At 36.6% G+C, this 12,869-nt stretch overlaps 1 protein-coding gene across 1 annotated transcript in view; it reads left to right on the forward strand.

Moving 5' to 3' along the window:
- Window positions 1–12,869, forward strand: part of RB1 (RB transcriptional corepressor 1) — a 164,878-nt gene that overhangs the window by 33,880 nt on the left and 118,129 nt on the right. The window lies entirely within an intron of this gene.

The following is a 12,869-nucleotide window of genomic DNA, read 5'->3' on the forward strand; positions in this document are numbered from 1 at the left end:
GAAAACATGCTGGTAGTAGAAGGTGTACATGACCTATACTACCAAGCTATGATTTGTATTCTCAGTGGTAGTTTAGGAGACTTTTCATTACTGTTTAACTGGGAGAAAGATGAAATTCAGATAAACTTGGGTTAGGTTTTTTTTCTTTTTAAGTTTCTTTTTTTTTTTTTTTTTAAGGTTTTATTTATTTCTCTGACAGAGAGATCACAAGTAGGCAGAGCTGCGGGCAGAGAGAGACAGGGAAGCAGGCTCCCCGCTGAGCAGAGAGCCCAATGTGGGGCTTGATCCCAGGACCCTGAGATAGGACCTGAGCCAAAGGCAGAGGCTTAACCCACTGAGCCACCCAGGCACTCCGGGTTAAGTTTTTAATACACTATTCATCCATTTCTCCACTGCCACTGGTAAAATGCCAAGTCTGGCATGTGGCTGTTACTTTGTTTATTTTGGAGCTCATTTCACTTGGTTGAGAATATATAAGATTTAATACTTTAGCTAACCAAACGATTGTAAAGGGAGTGGGGAGAAGAGGCATGTCCTTAAATATTCTGGGGAGAATGAGTATGTAGATAGAGCTGGAGACATATACATACATATCCTTCTCAGAAGGATGCTTCTATTTTCCTTTTCTTCTTTTTGGTTGGTATGCCACTAAAACTTCAGTGGTGTGATAGAGGGTAAGAAAAGTGAGAGAAAAATCAAGATTGGCCTAGGGCTTTTGAGGGAATTTTTCTTGCTCCTCATTTTTAATTGTAATAAGGTCACATTGGCCATCATTATTTTCTTCTGTCTTTTCTTGAGTAAAGTCTATTTGCACAGGAAAAAAAAGGATTTTTTTATTATAATAAAAATTAATTTGTACAAGGAATGTAGACTAAGTATAAAGCACCTGGAAAATACAGAAGAGCATATACAAAATATGAATCACCCTAAATTTTAATACTGGAGATAACTAGTTTTCATGTTTAGCATATTTCTTTCTTTTGGATATTGTTTTATGTAAATTATGTGGTATATATAATTTTTTCCTTCTTTCTTTTTTTTTTTTTTAAACCTAACTGGGACTTTTCTGAATGCTTCTGTCCCTTAAAGATGTTTATGGCCTTTTAACTCATATCTTGGAACTTATCCTAAGAATGTTATCTTAAATACAAAAAAGCTTTAGAGATTTTTATCACAATATTACTTAAACCAATAAAAAGCTGGAAACAACCTATTTGTGCAGTAAAGAGTAAGATATAAATATAATCTAAACACTAAATATTATAAAGGTAAAATAAAATTTGTTGAGGAATATTAACAATCTGCAAAAATGCTAATATTAAATATAAAATTTGAAGAGGACTAGAACAGTATGAGAAAAATGCTTCTAATGCTGAATAAATAAAGCAGGATATACTGTGCTTATAACTGCAGAAAGAGGTTGTATTTATTGAATAAAGTAATGTATTAACACTAATGTATTGAATGACAGTAACTGGAAAAGAAGTACCAAAATGTTAACCAAGGTTTTGTATGAGTAAATTACATTTCTAAAGAGGATATGTTACCAGTATAATAAATTAAGCAAAAACGTCTCTAAGCCAATATTTTTAAAAAATCTATTCTGGGGGCGCCTGGGTGGCTCAGTAGGTTAAAAGCCTCTGCCTTCAGCTCAGGTCATGATCCCAAAGTTCTGGGATCAAGTCCCGGGCTCTTTGCTGAGCAGGGAGCCTACTTCCTCCTCTCTCCTCTCTCTCTGCCTGCCTCTCTGCCTACTTGTGGTCTCTGTCTGTAAATAAATAAAATAAAAAATCTTTTAAAAAAATCTATTCTGTAAAGACTAGTACCTCAAAATCTATTATTATCAGGTTATTTCTAGATACAAAATTTTAGTGAGAATGACTTGGAGTGCAATCCTGATTTTTTTCCCTGCTATAATAATTTTAATTAGATACTTCTAGGTTTTTTGCTTCGCTATCTGAGATCAGAAATCTGCTTGGATATTTATTTCTGTTTTACCTCTTTACCCTGCATACCTTCTAGTGATCCATTGTATTTACAATTCTTTTGGGGGCTAAAGGAAGTTAGAAAAGAAAGAAAGTCAAATATTATATGGGTAATTCTGAAGTATTTGAGTTCTTCCTACCCCCTATGCCCTATGTTTTTTTCTTTAGACCAGTGTAAAACACTGGCTATTTCAGATTAGTAAGTAGAGTTCAGAATCAGAGTTCACAAAAATTCTCTCTCCAACAGTCTAGTATGATGCCCTACCAAAAAAGAGAGTCTCTAGTACAGTTTAATGTTAAAGAGAATGGAATCTTTTGAGTCAGACAGATTCATATTCTACTCTGGGCTCCAACATGTACTGTAAGATCTTGGACAAGTGAGTTACCTAACTTTAGTGCTTAGTTTTAGTGCTTAGTTTTCTCGTGTGTAAACTGAGTTGATAATGGTGCCTACCCTGTTACGTTTTTTAATGTACTAAATGAGATAATGCAGATGGTGCTGAGTCCAGTACCTGTAATAAACAGTAAACTTTCCACTAATGTTTTCAGTTTTGTTTTTCTTAAGTAAGCTGTATGCCCAATGTGGGACTTGAACTCTTGACCCAGAGATCAAGAGCCACATGTTCTACCAACTGAGCTAGCCAGGTGCCCCTCCAGGAACGTTTATAAAACAAAAAAATTTCTGGCCCAGTTTAGGAAAATTTACATACTATATCCCCCTTAAAGAGTCAGACTGTACATTTGCAAACCAGGGTTCTTAAAAGTTGTGTATAATAAAATATGTTGAATTTGTTGAATTTATCATTTCCTAAATTATTAGGCTACTAATATATGTTTATATGTATTTAATATCAATTAACTTCTGGAAATAGTATTTTGTAGAATATTCCTTAAGCAATTTTAGGCTAGCTATCAGCTGTTACTGCAAATAAATTAAGAAATTACAACAAGCATTTAACTCAGTGACTCAGCTATATGTTAGTGACATAAAAAATCTAGTGACACTATGATTATAGTAAATATAGCAACTAAATTATGTTTTTTAATAAAAATAATGCAGTGATGCATGTGATGCTCTATTGTAGAGGATTCTATGTGAGAAGTAGAAATTACATAGTGGGCAAAATATTGTGTGTGTTTAAGGGCGAGAAGGGTTATTGTGGGGTGCTTTTTTTTTTTTTAAGATTTTATTTATTTGACAGAGAGAGATCACAGGTAAGCAGAGAGGCAGGCAGAGAGAGGGGGAGAAGCAGGCTCCCCGCTGAGCAGAGAGCCTGATGCGGGCTCTATCCCAGGACCCTGGGACCATGACCTGAGCCAAATGCAGAGGCTTAACCCATTGAGCCACCCAGGCGCCCCTGTGGGATGCTTTTGATCAAGTAAAAACTTTAGGAGAAGTCAGTCTCTGAACAGGTTTAAGGATAAAGTCACCAAACAAAATGTGGAGGAATTGGAACTGAGCTTTCCAGGCAGAGTGATTACATGTGTCCAAAGGCAAAGCAGCAGGATGATGTACTTTGATATTGCTGATGGCTGAAGGGTAGGAAGGGATCAGACTGCTAGTGAGCTTGGACTTTGCCCTGCAGACAATAGAATCATTGCATGATATTAAGCTGGGAATGACAGTCAGATATGGCCTTAAAAGATCATTCAGCCCTTTGTAAAAGGGATTTAGAATTTTTTTTTTTTGGATTTAGAATTTTTATTAACTTGTTATATGAGATAATTTAGTGCTTATTGGCCTTAAAGTGAATTAGCAGAGTTTTTTTCTAACTTATTTGTACCTTTACTGAAGAACAGTTAGGAAAATTAACTGTGATATCAAAGCCTGTTCATTTCAGAGCAGACTCTGTGTGTGTGTAGATATGGCAGTATGCCATAGTGATTATGGTGACTTTAAAAAAGCTAAACAGATCTAAGTATGAGTATTCAGTCACTTACTGACTATGTAAGCTAGGGAAATGTTACTTAATCTCTCTAAACCTCAATTTTAATCTAAAATATAGCCAGTAATACTCTCCTTGTGGGGTAATTGTGAGAATTAAGTAAGACGATGTTATTGGTTAGCTCACCTTTTGGCACATAGTAAGTGTGTAATAAGAGGTAGCTTTTTAAGTTTTTATTTAAATTCTAGCTAGTTAACAGGTAGTATAATACTGGTTTCAGGAGTAGAATTTAGTGATTCATCACTTACATGTAACACCTAGTGCTCATCACAAGTGCCCTCCTTAATGCCCATTACCCTGTCTAGCCCATTCCTCACCCCCCTTCCCTCCAGCAACCCTCAGTTTGCTTTCTATCATTAACAGTCTCTTATGGTTTGCTTCCCTCTCTCTCTTTTTTTTTATATCCCTTCCCTTATGTTCATCTGTATTGTTTCTTAAATTCCACATAGGAGTGAAATCATATGGTATTTGTCTTTCTCTGACTGATGTATTCTGCTTAGCATAATACTCTCCAGCTCCATCCATTTCACTGCAATTGGCAAGATTTCATTCTTTTTGATGGCTGATAAATGGTAGCTTTTAAAGTTATTTTTAGGTTCATTAATGCTGTCACAGAGAAATATAATAACATAAGCCATGAATTTTAAATATTCTGGTAGCTGCATAACAAAAAGTTAAAAGAAATAAGTGAAATTTATTTTAATATTTTATTTAACCCATATATCCAAAAATATTTCAACACGTATCATTCACACAAAAATTTGAGCACTAATATTTATAGCAACATTATTTATAATATGCATGCTATAACATGGATGAACCTTGAAAGGTAAATTTTTAGTGATTGCCAGGCATGGGGAGTACTGTTGATAGGTATGGGGTTTGTTATGGGGGTGATTGAAATATCTGGAATTAGATAGTGATGGTTGCAAAACAAAGTCAATATACTAAAAATTACTGAATGTATACACTTTTAAGAAAAATTTATTTATTTGGCATAGAGAGGGAGATCACAAGTAGGCAGAGAGGCAGGCAGAGAGAGAGGGGGAGGCAGGCTCCTTGCTGAGCAGAGAGCTCGATGCAGATCCCAGGACCCTGAGATCATGACCTGAGCCAAAGGCAGAGGCTTTAACCCACTGAGCCATCCAGGCACCCCTGAATTTATACACTTTAAAATTAATTTTATGTCATATGAGTTATATTTTAATAAGAACATGAAACTTATAAATGAAATTTTTACTTTTTTTCTCATACTAAGTATTTTTGAATACTTCAGTGTGTAATTTACATTTATAGCACAAGTACATTTGCACTAGCCACATTTTAGGTGTTCAATAGCTGCAACTGCTTGTGGTACCATTTAGGCACAGATTTATAATGAATGCAATTATCTTTTACTGTATGATGGCATTTTATTATAGTTACATTAAGTTACAAAATAATTTAAAACTGCATCAGACATTAAATATCTTTTCTATATAAAAATTCTTTCTTGATACTATCAGCTTTCTATTATAAGATAGTAATTTTCTTCTTTTTTTTTTTTTTTAAAGATTTTATTTATTTATTTGAGAGACAGTGAGTGAGAGAGAGAACACAAGTGGGATAGAGGAGCAGGGGGAGAGAGAGAGAGAGAAGCAGACTCCCCGCCGAGCAGGGTGCCCAACGCGGGCTCTGTCCCGGGACCCCAGGATCGTGACCAGAGCCAAGGCAGTTGCTTAACTGACTGAGCCACCCAGGCACCCCAAGATAGTAATTTTCTAATACAAATTTTTTATTTACATATTTTTTGTGACTGGCCCCTTTCCTTAGCATGCTTTCATGGATCATCCATATTGTAGCGTGTTTCAATCCTTTGTTATTCTTTATTATGGAGTAAACCATTGTGTATGGTTTACCACATTTTGTCTATCCATTCATCGGTTTATAGATATTTCTGTTGTATCTTATAAAGTAATTGAGAGTATAGAGGAAAGTGAGTGTATATTTATAGAGTTTGTTATCTTAATTGTCTTATTACCATTTCTAGTTCTCTTCCTTTGTAACCATGGATTTGGTTTACCATCTAGTGTCCTTTGTTTATTCCAATACAGCTTTGATCTTACCCACCTCCTTTGTGCTGGTATTGTCAAATACATCACATTCCTATATGTTATAGACTTAACAATATAATTATATACATATTGTGTAATACAGTTGCTTTTTACATAATTAGGAGAAGAAAGGAGAATATTCAATTATGCCATCTTTTATCATAACATAATTACCTTTTCCAGTGCTCTTTGTTTTTCATGTGAATATGAATTACAGTTTTGGGTTACTTGTTTTCAGCCTGAAGAACTTTTTAGTATTTCTTGTAAAGTGAGTCTGTTATCAACAGATTCTCTGTTTTTGTTTGGAAATGTCATTATTTCATCTTCACTTTTTTTTTAAAGGGCATACTCACGTCTTTTTTTTTTTTTTTTAAGATTTTGTTTATTTGAGAGAGAGAGAGCACAAGAGCGGGGTGAGGGACAGGGGAAGAAGCAGCCTCTCTGCTGAGCAGGGAGCCCAATGTTGAGGTTCGATTCCAAGACTCTCAGATCATTACCTGAGTTGATCAGGTATGATCAGGTAATGATCAAGTCAGTTGACTAACCAACTGAGCCACCCAGGCACCCCTCATCTTCCCTTTTGAAAGATAGTTTTGCTGGATGTGATTCTTGGTTAACTTTTATTTTTTCTTTCAGCACTTTTAATATGTAATCCTACTGCCTTCTGATCTTCATTGTTTGATGAGAAGTCAGCTGTTAATGTTATTGGGTTCCTTTATACATGTTATATATTTTTCTGTTGTTGCTTTCCTGATTTTTTCTTTGTCTTTAAACAATTTTACTGTGATATATCTGGGTGTGGATTTCTTTATATTCATCCTAGTTGGACTTTATATTTTTTGGATGTATAGATTAATGTTTTTCATTAGACTTGGAAATTTTTCAGCTCATTCCTTAAATATTTTTTCTGCTCTTTCCACTCCCCAGCACCTCACCCCTAGCTCTCTTTCATGTACTTACATTACACATGTATTGGTGTATTTTTTGGTATCCTGCATTTCTGTGAACTTCTTCATTTTTCTTTTTTCCCCCTCTTTGTTCTTCATGCAACATAATCTCTTTTGACCTATCTTCAAGCTTAGTGTTTCCTCATTATGCCAGCTCAGATCTACTGTTTAGCCCATCTAATGAATTTTTCATTTTGGTTATTGTACTTTTCAACCTAAATTTCCATTTGATTCTTTTCAAGTAATTTCTCTTTATTGATATTCTCTATTGGATGAGACAATGTCAGAATACCTTTCTTTCTTCCTTAAGCATGGTTACCTTTAGTTCTTTGGGTATATTTACAGTAGCTCTTTTGAAGTCTCTGTTGAGTCTGGCGCCAGGGTTCTCTTGAATACGGTTTTTTTGTTTTTCTTTTTCTTTTTTTTTTGCCTGCTTTTTTCCCATGTAGAGGTCATACATTCGTACTTCTTTATGTATTTCATTTATTTTTGAAAACTGAACATTTTTTTTCTTTTTTTTAAAATTAATTAATTTATTTTAATAAACATGTAATGTATTTTTATCCCCAGGGGTACAGGTCTGTGAATCACCAGGTTTACACATTTCACAGCACTCATCATAGCACATACCCTCCCCAATGTCCATATCCCCACCACCCTCGCCCGTCCCCCCTCCCCCCAGCAACCCTCAGTCTGTTTTTTGAGATTGAGTCTTTTATGGTTTATCTCCCTCCCAATCCCATCTAGTTTCATTTTTTCTTTTCCTACTCTCCCAACCCCCCTACATCGCATCTCCACTTCCTCATATCAAAGAGATCATATGATAGTTATCTTTCTCCGATTGACTTATTTCATTAAGCATAATACTCTCTAGTTCTATCCACGTCATCGCAAATGGCAAGATTTCATTTCTTTTGATAGCTGCATAGTATTCCATTGTGTATATATACCACATCTTCTTTATCCATTCATCTCTTGATGGACATCTAGGTTATTTCCATAGTTTGGCTATTGTGGACATTGCTGCTATAAACATTCGGGTGCACGTGCCCCTTCGGAGCACCACGTTTGTATCTTTAGGATATATACCCAGTAGTGCAATTGCTGGGTCATAGGGTAGCTCTATTTTCAGTTTTTTGAGGAACATCCACACTGTTTTCCAGAGTGGTTGCACCAGCTTCCATTCCCACCAGCAGTGTAGGAGGGTTCCCCTTTCTCCGATCCTCGCCAGCATTTGTCATTTCTTGACTTGTTAATTTTAGCCATTCTGACTGGTGTGAGGTGGTATCTCACTGTGGTTTTGATTTGTATTTCCCTGATGCCGAGTGATGTGGAGCACTTTTTCATGTGTCTGTTGGCCATCTGGATGTCTTCTTTGCAGAAATGTCTGTTAATGTTCTCTGCCCATTTCTTGATTGGATTATTTGTTCTTTGGGTGTTGAGTTTGCTAAGCTCTTTATAGATTTTGGATACTAGCCCTTTATCTGATATGTCGTTTGCAAATATCTTCTCCCATTCTGTCAGTTGTCTTTGGTTTTGTTAACTGTTTCCTTTGCTGTGCAAAAGCTTTTGATCTTAATGAAATCCCAAGAGTTCATTTTGCCCTTGCTTCTCTTGCCTTTGGTGATGTTCCTAGGAAGAAGTTGCTGCGGTTGAGGTCAAAGAGGTTGCTGCCTACGTTCTCCTCAAGGATTTTGATGGATTCCTTTCTCACCTTGAGGTCCTTCATTCATTTTGAGTCTATTTTCGTGTGTGGTATAAGGAAATAGTCCAATTTCATTTTTCTGCATGTGGCTGTCCAATATTCCCAGCACCGTTTGTTGAAGAGACTGTCTTTTTCCCATTGGACATTCCTTCCTGCTTTGTCGAAGATTAGTTGACCATAGAGTTGAGGGTCTATTTCTGGGCTCTCTATTCTGTCCCATTGATCTATATGTCTGTTTTTGTGCCAGTACCATACTGTCTTGATGATGACAGCTTCGTAATAGAGCTTGAAGTCTGGAATTGTGATGCCACCGACTTTGGCTTTCTTTTTCAATATTCCTTCACTATTCAAGGTCTTTTCTGATTCCATATAAATTTTAGGAATATTTGTTCTATTTCTTTGAAAAAAATGGATGGGATTTTAATAGGGATTGCATTAAATGCATAGATTGCTTTAGCTAGAATAGACATTTTCACAATATTTGTTCTTCCAATCCATGAGCATGGAACATTTTTCCATTTCTTTGTGTCTTCCTCAGTTTCTTTCATGAGTACTTTATAGTTTTCTGAGTATAGATTCTTTGCCTCTTTGGTTAGATTTATACCTAGGTATCTTATTGTTTTGGGTGCAATTGTAAATGGGACTGACTCCTCAATTTCTCTTTCTTCTGTCTTGTTGTTAGTGTAAAGAAATGTGACTGATTTCTGTGCATTGACTTTATATCCTGACACCTTACTGAATTCCTGTACAAGTTCTAGCAGTTTTGGAGTGGAACCTTTTGGGTTTTCCACATATAGTATCATATCATCTGCAAAGAGTGATAGTTTGACTTCTTCTTTGACAATTTGGATGCCTTTAATTTATTTTGTTGTCTGATTGCTGAGGCTAGGACTTCTAGTACTATGTTGAATAGCAGTGGTGATAACGGACATCCTTGCCGTGTTCCTGACCTTAGAGGAAAAGCTTTCAGTTTTTCTCCATTGAGAATGATATTTGCGGTGGGTTTTTCATAGATGGCTTTGATAATATTGAGGTATGTGCCCTCTATCCATACACTTTGAAGAGTTTTAATCAGGAAGGGATGCTGCACTTTGTCAAATGCTTTTTCAGCATCTATTGAGAGTATCATATGGTTCTTATTCTTTCTTTTATTAATGTATTCTATCACATTGATGGATTTGCGGATGTCGAACCAACCTTGCAGCCCTGGAATAAATCCCACTTGGTCGTGGTGAATAATCCTTTTAAGGTACTGTTGGATCCTATTGGCCAGTATTTTGGTGAGAATTTTCGCATCTGTGTTCATCAAGGATATTGGTCTGTAATTCTCTTTTTTGATGGGATCCTTGTCTGGTTTTGGGATCAAGGTGATGCTGGCCTCATAAAATGAGTTTGGAAGTTTTCCTTCCATTTCTATTTTTTGGAACAGTTTCAGGAGAATAGGAATTAATTCTTCTTTAAATGTTTGGTAGAATTCCCCTGGGAAGCCGTCTGGTCCTGGACTTTTGTTTGTTTGGAGATTTTTGATGACTGTTTCAATCTCCTTACTGGTTATGGGCCTGTTCAGGTTTCCTATTTCTTCCTGGTTCAGTTGTGGTAGTTTATATGTCTCTAGAAACTATCCATTTCTTCCAGATTGTCGAATTTGTTGGCGTAGAGTTGCTCATAGTATGTTCTTATAATTGTTTGTATTTCTTTGGTGTTGGTTGTGATCTCTCCTCTTTCATTCATGATTTTATTTATTTGCGTCCTTTCTCTTTTCTTCTTGATAAGTCTGGCCAGGTGTTTGTCAATTTTTTTAATTCTTTCAAAGAACCAGCTCCTAGTTTTGTTGATTTGTTCTATTGTTTTTTTAGTTTCTATTTCATTGATTTCTGCTCTGATCTTTATGATTTCTCTTCTCCTGCTGGGTTTAGGCTTTCTTTCTTGTTCTTTCTCCAGCTCCTTTAGGTGTAGGGTTAGGTTGTGTATTTGAGACCTTTCTTGTTTCTTGAGAAAGGCTTGTACCACTATATATTTTCCTCTCAGGACTGCCTTTGTTGTGTCCCACAGATTTTGAACCATTGTGTTTTCATTATCATTTGTTTCTATGAATTTTTTCAATTCTTCTTTAATTTCCTGGTTGCACATTCATTTTTTAGAAGGATGCTATTTAGTCTCCATGTATTTGCATTCTTTCCAAATTTCCTCTTGTGATTGAGTTCTAGCTTCAGAGCATTGTGGTCTTTAAACATGCAGGGAATGATCCCAATCTTTTGATACCGGTTGATACCTGATTTATGACCCAGGATGTGGTCTATTCTGGAGAATGTTCCATGTGCACTAGAGAAGAATGTATATTCTGTTGCTTTGGGATGGAATGTTCTGAATATATCTGTGATGTCCATCTGGTCCAGTGTGTCATTTAAGGCCTTTATTTCCTTGTTGATTTTTTGCTTAGATGATCTGTCCATTTCAGTGAGGGGATTGTTAAAGTCCCCTGCTATTATTGTATTACTGTCGATGTATTTCTTTGATTTTGTTATTAATTGGTTTATATAGTTGGCTGCTCCCATGTTAGGGGCATAGATATTTAAGATTGTTAGATCTTCTTGTTGGACAGACCCTTTGAGTATGATATAGTGTCCTTCCTCATCTCTTATTATAGTCTTTGGCTTAAAATCTAATTGATCTGATATAAGGATTGCCACCCCAGCTTTCTTCTGATGTCCATTAGCATGGTACATTGTTTTCCACCCCCTCACTTTAAATCTGGTGGTGTCTTCGGGTCTAAAATGAGTTTCTTGTAGGCAGCATATTGATGAGTTTTGCTTTTTTATCCATTCTGATACCCCGTGTCTTTTGATTGGGGCATTTAGCCCATTAACATTCAGGGTAACTATTGAGAGATATGAATTTATTGCCATTGTATTGCCTGTAAGGTGACTGGTACTGTATATTGTCTCTGTTTCTTTCTGATCTACTACTTTTAGGGTCTCTCTTTGCTTAAAGGACCCCTTTCAATATTTCCTGTAGAGCTGGTTTGGTGTTTGCAAATTCTTTCAGCTTTTGTTTGTCCTGGAAGCTCTTTATCTCTCCTTCTATTTTCAATAATAGCCTAGCTGGATATAGTATTCTTGGCTGCATGTTTTTCTCATTTAGTGCTCTGAATATATCATGCCAGTTCTTTCTGGCCTGCCAGGTCTCTGTGGATAGGTCTGCTGCCAATCTAGTGTTTTTACCCTTGTATGTTACAGACTTCTTTTCCCGGGCTGCTTTCAGGATTTTCTCTTTGTCACTAAGACTTGTAAATTTTACTCTCAGGTGATGAGGTGTGGACCTATTTTTATTGATTTTAAGGGGCATTCTTAGCATCTCCTGGATTTTGATGTTTGTTCCCTTTGCCATATTAGGGAAATTCTCTCCAATAATTGTCTCCAATATACCTTCTGCTCCCCTCCCTCTTTCTTCTTCTGGAATCCCAATTATTCTAATGTTGTGTCATCTTATGGTGTCGCTTTTCTCTCGAATTCTCTCCTCGTGGTCCAGTATTTGTTTGTCTCTCTTTTGCTCAGCTTCTTTATTCTCTGTCATTTGCTCTTCTATGTCACTAATTCTTTATTCTGCCTCATTTATCCTACCAGTAAGAGCTTCCATTTTTGATTGCACCTCATGAATAGCTTTTTTGATTTCAACTTGGTTAGATTTTAGTTCTTTTATTTCTCCAGAAAGGGCTTTTATCTCTCCGGAGAGGGTTTCTCTAATATCTTCTATGCCTTTTTCGAGCCCGGCTAGAACCTTGAGAATCATCATTCTGAACTCTAGATCTGTCATATTACCAATGTCCGTATTGATTAGGTCCCCAGCCTTCGGTACTGCCTCTTGTTCTTTTTTTTTGTGGTGAGTTTTTCCACCTTGTCATTTTGTCCAGATAAGATTTGCTTTCTCTTCCTCTGGAATTCTGCTGTTCTCCTTGGTGAGTGAAGTTGGTCTTGGCTGGGTTTCTTGTTGATCTTCTGGGGGAGAGGCCTGTTGTAGTGATTCTCAAGTGTCTTTGCCGCAGGCGGAATTGTACTGCACTTGCCAGGGGCCGGGCTAAATAATCCCCTCGGGTTTGCTTTGGGGAGCTTTTGTTCCCTGAGCGCTTTCCGTAGAGTCCCGGAGGACGGGAATGATAATGGTCGCCTCCCAATCTCCGGCCCGGAGGAGCTGAG

Source organism: Martes martes, assembly GCF_963455335.1.
Source record: "Martes martes genome assembly, chromosome: 3".
Lineage (NCBI taxonomy): Eukaryota > Metazoa > Chordata > Mammalia > Carnivora > Mustelidae > Martes > Martes martes.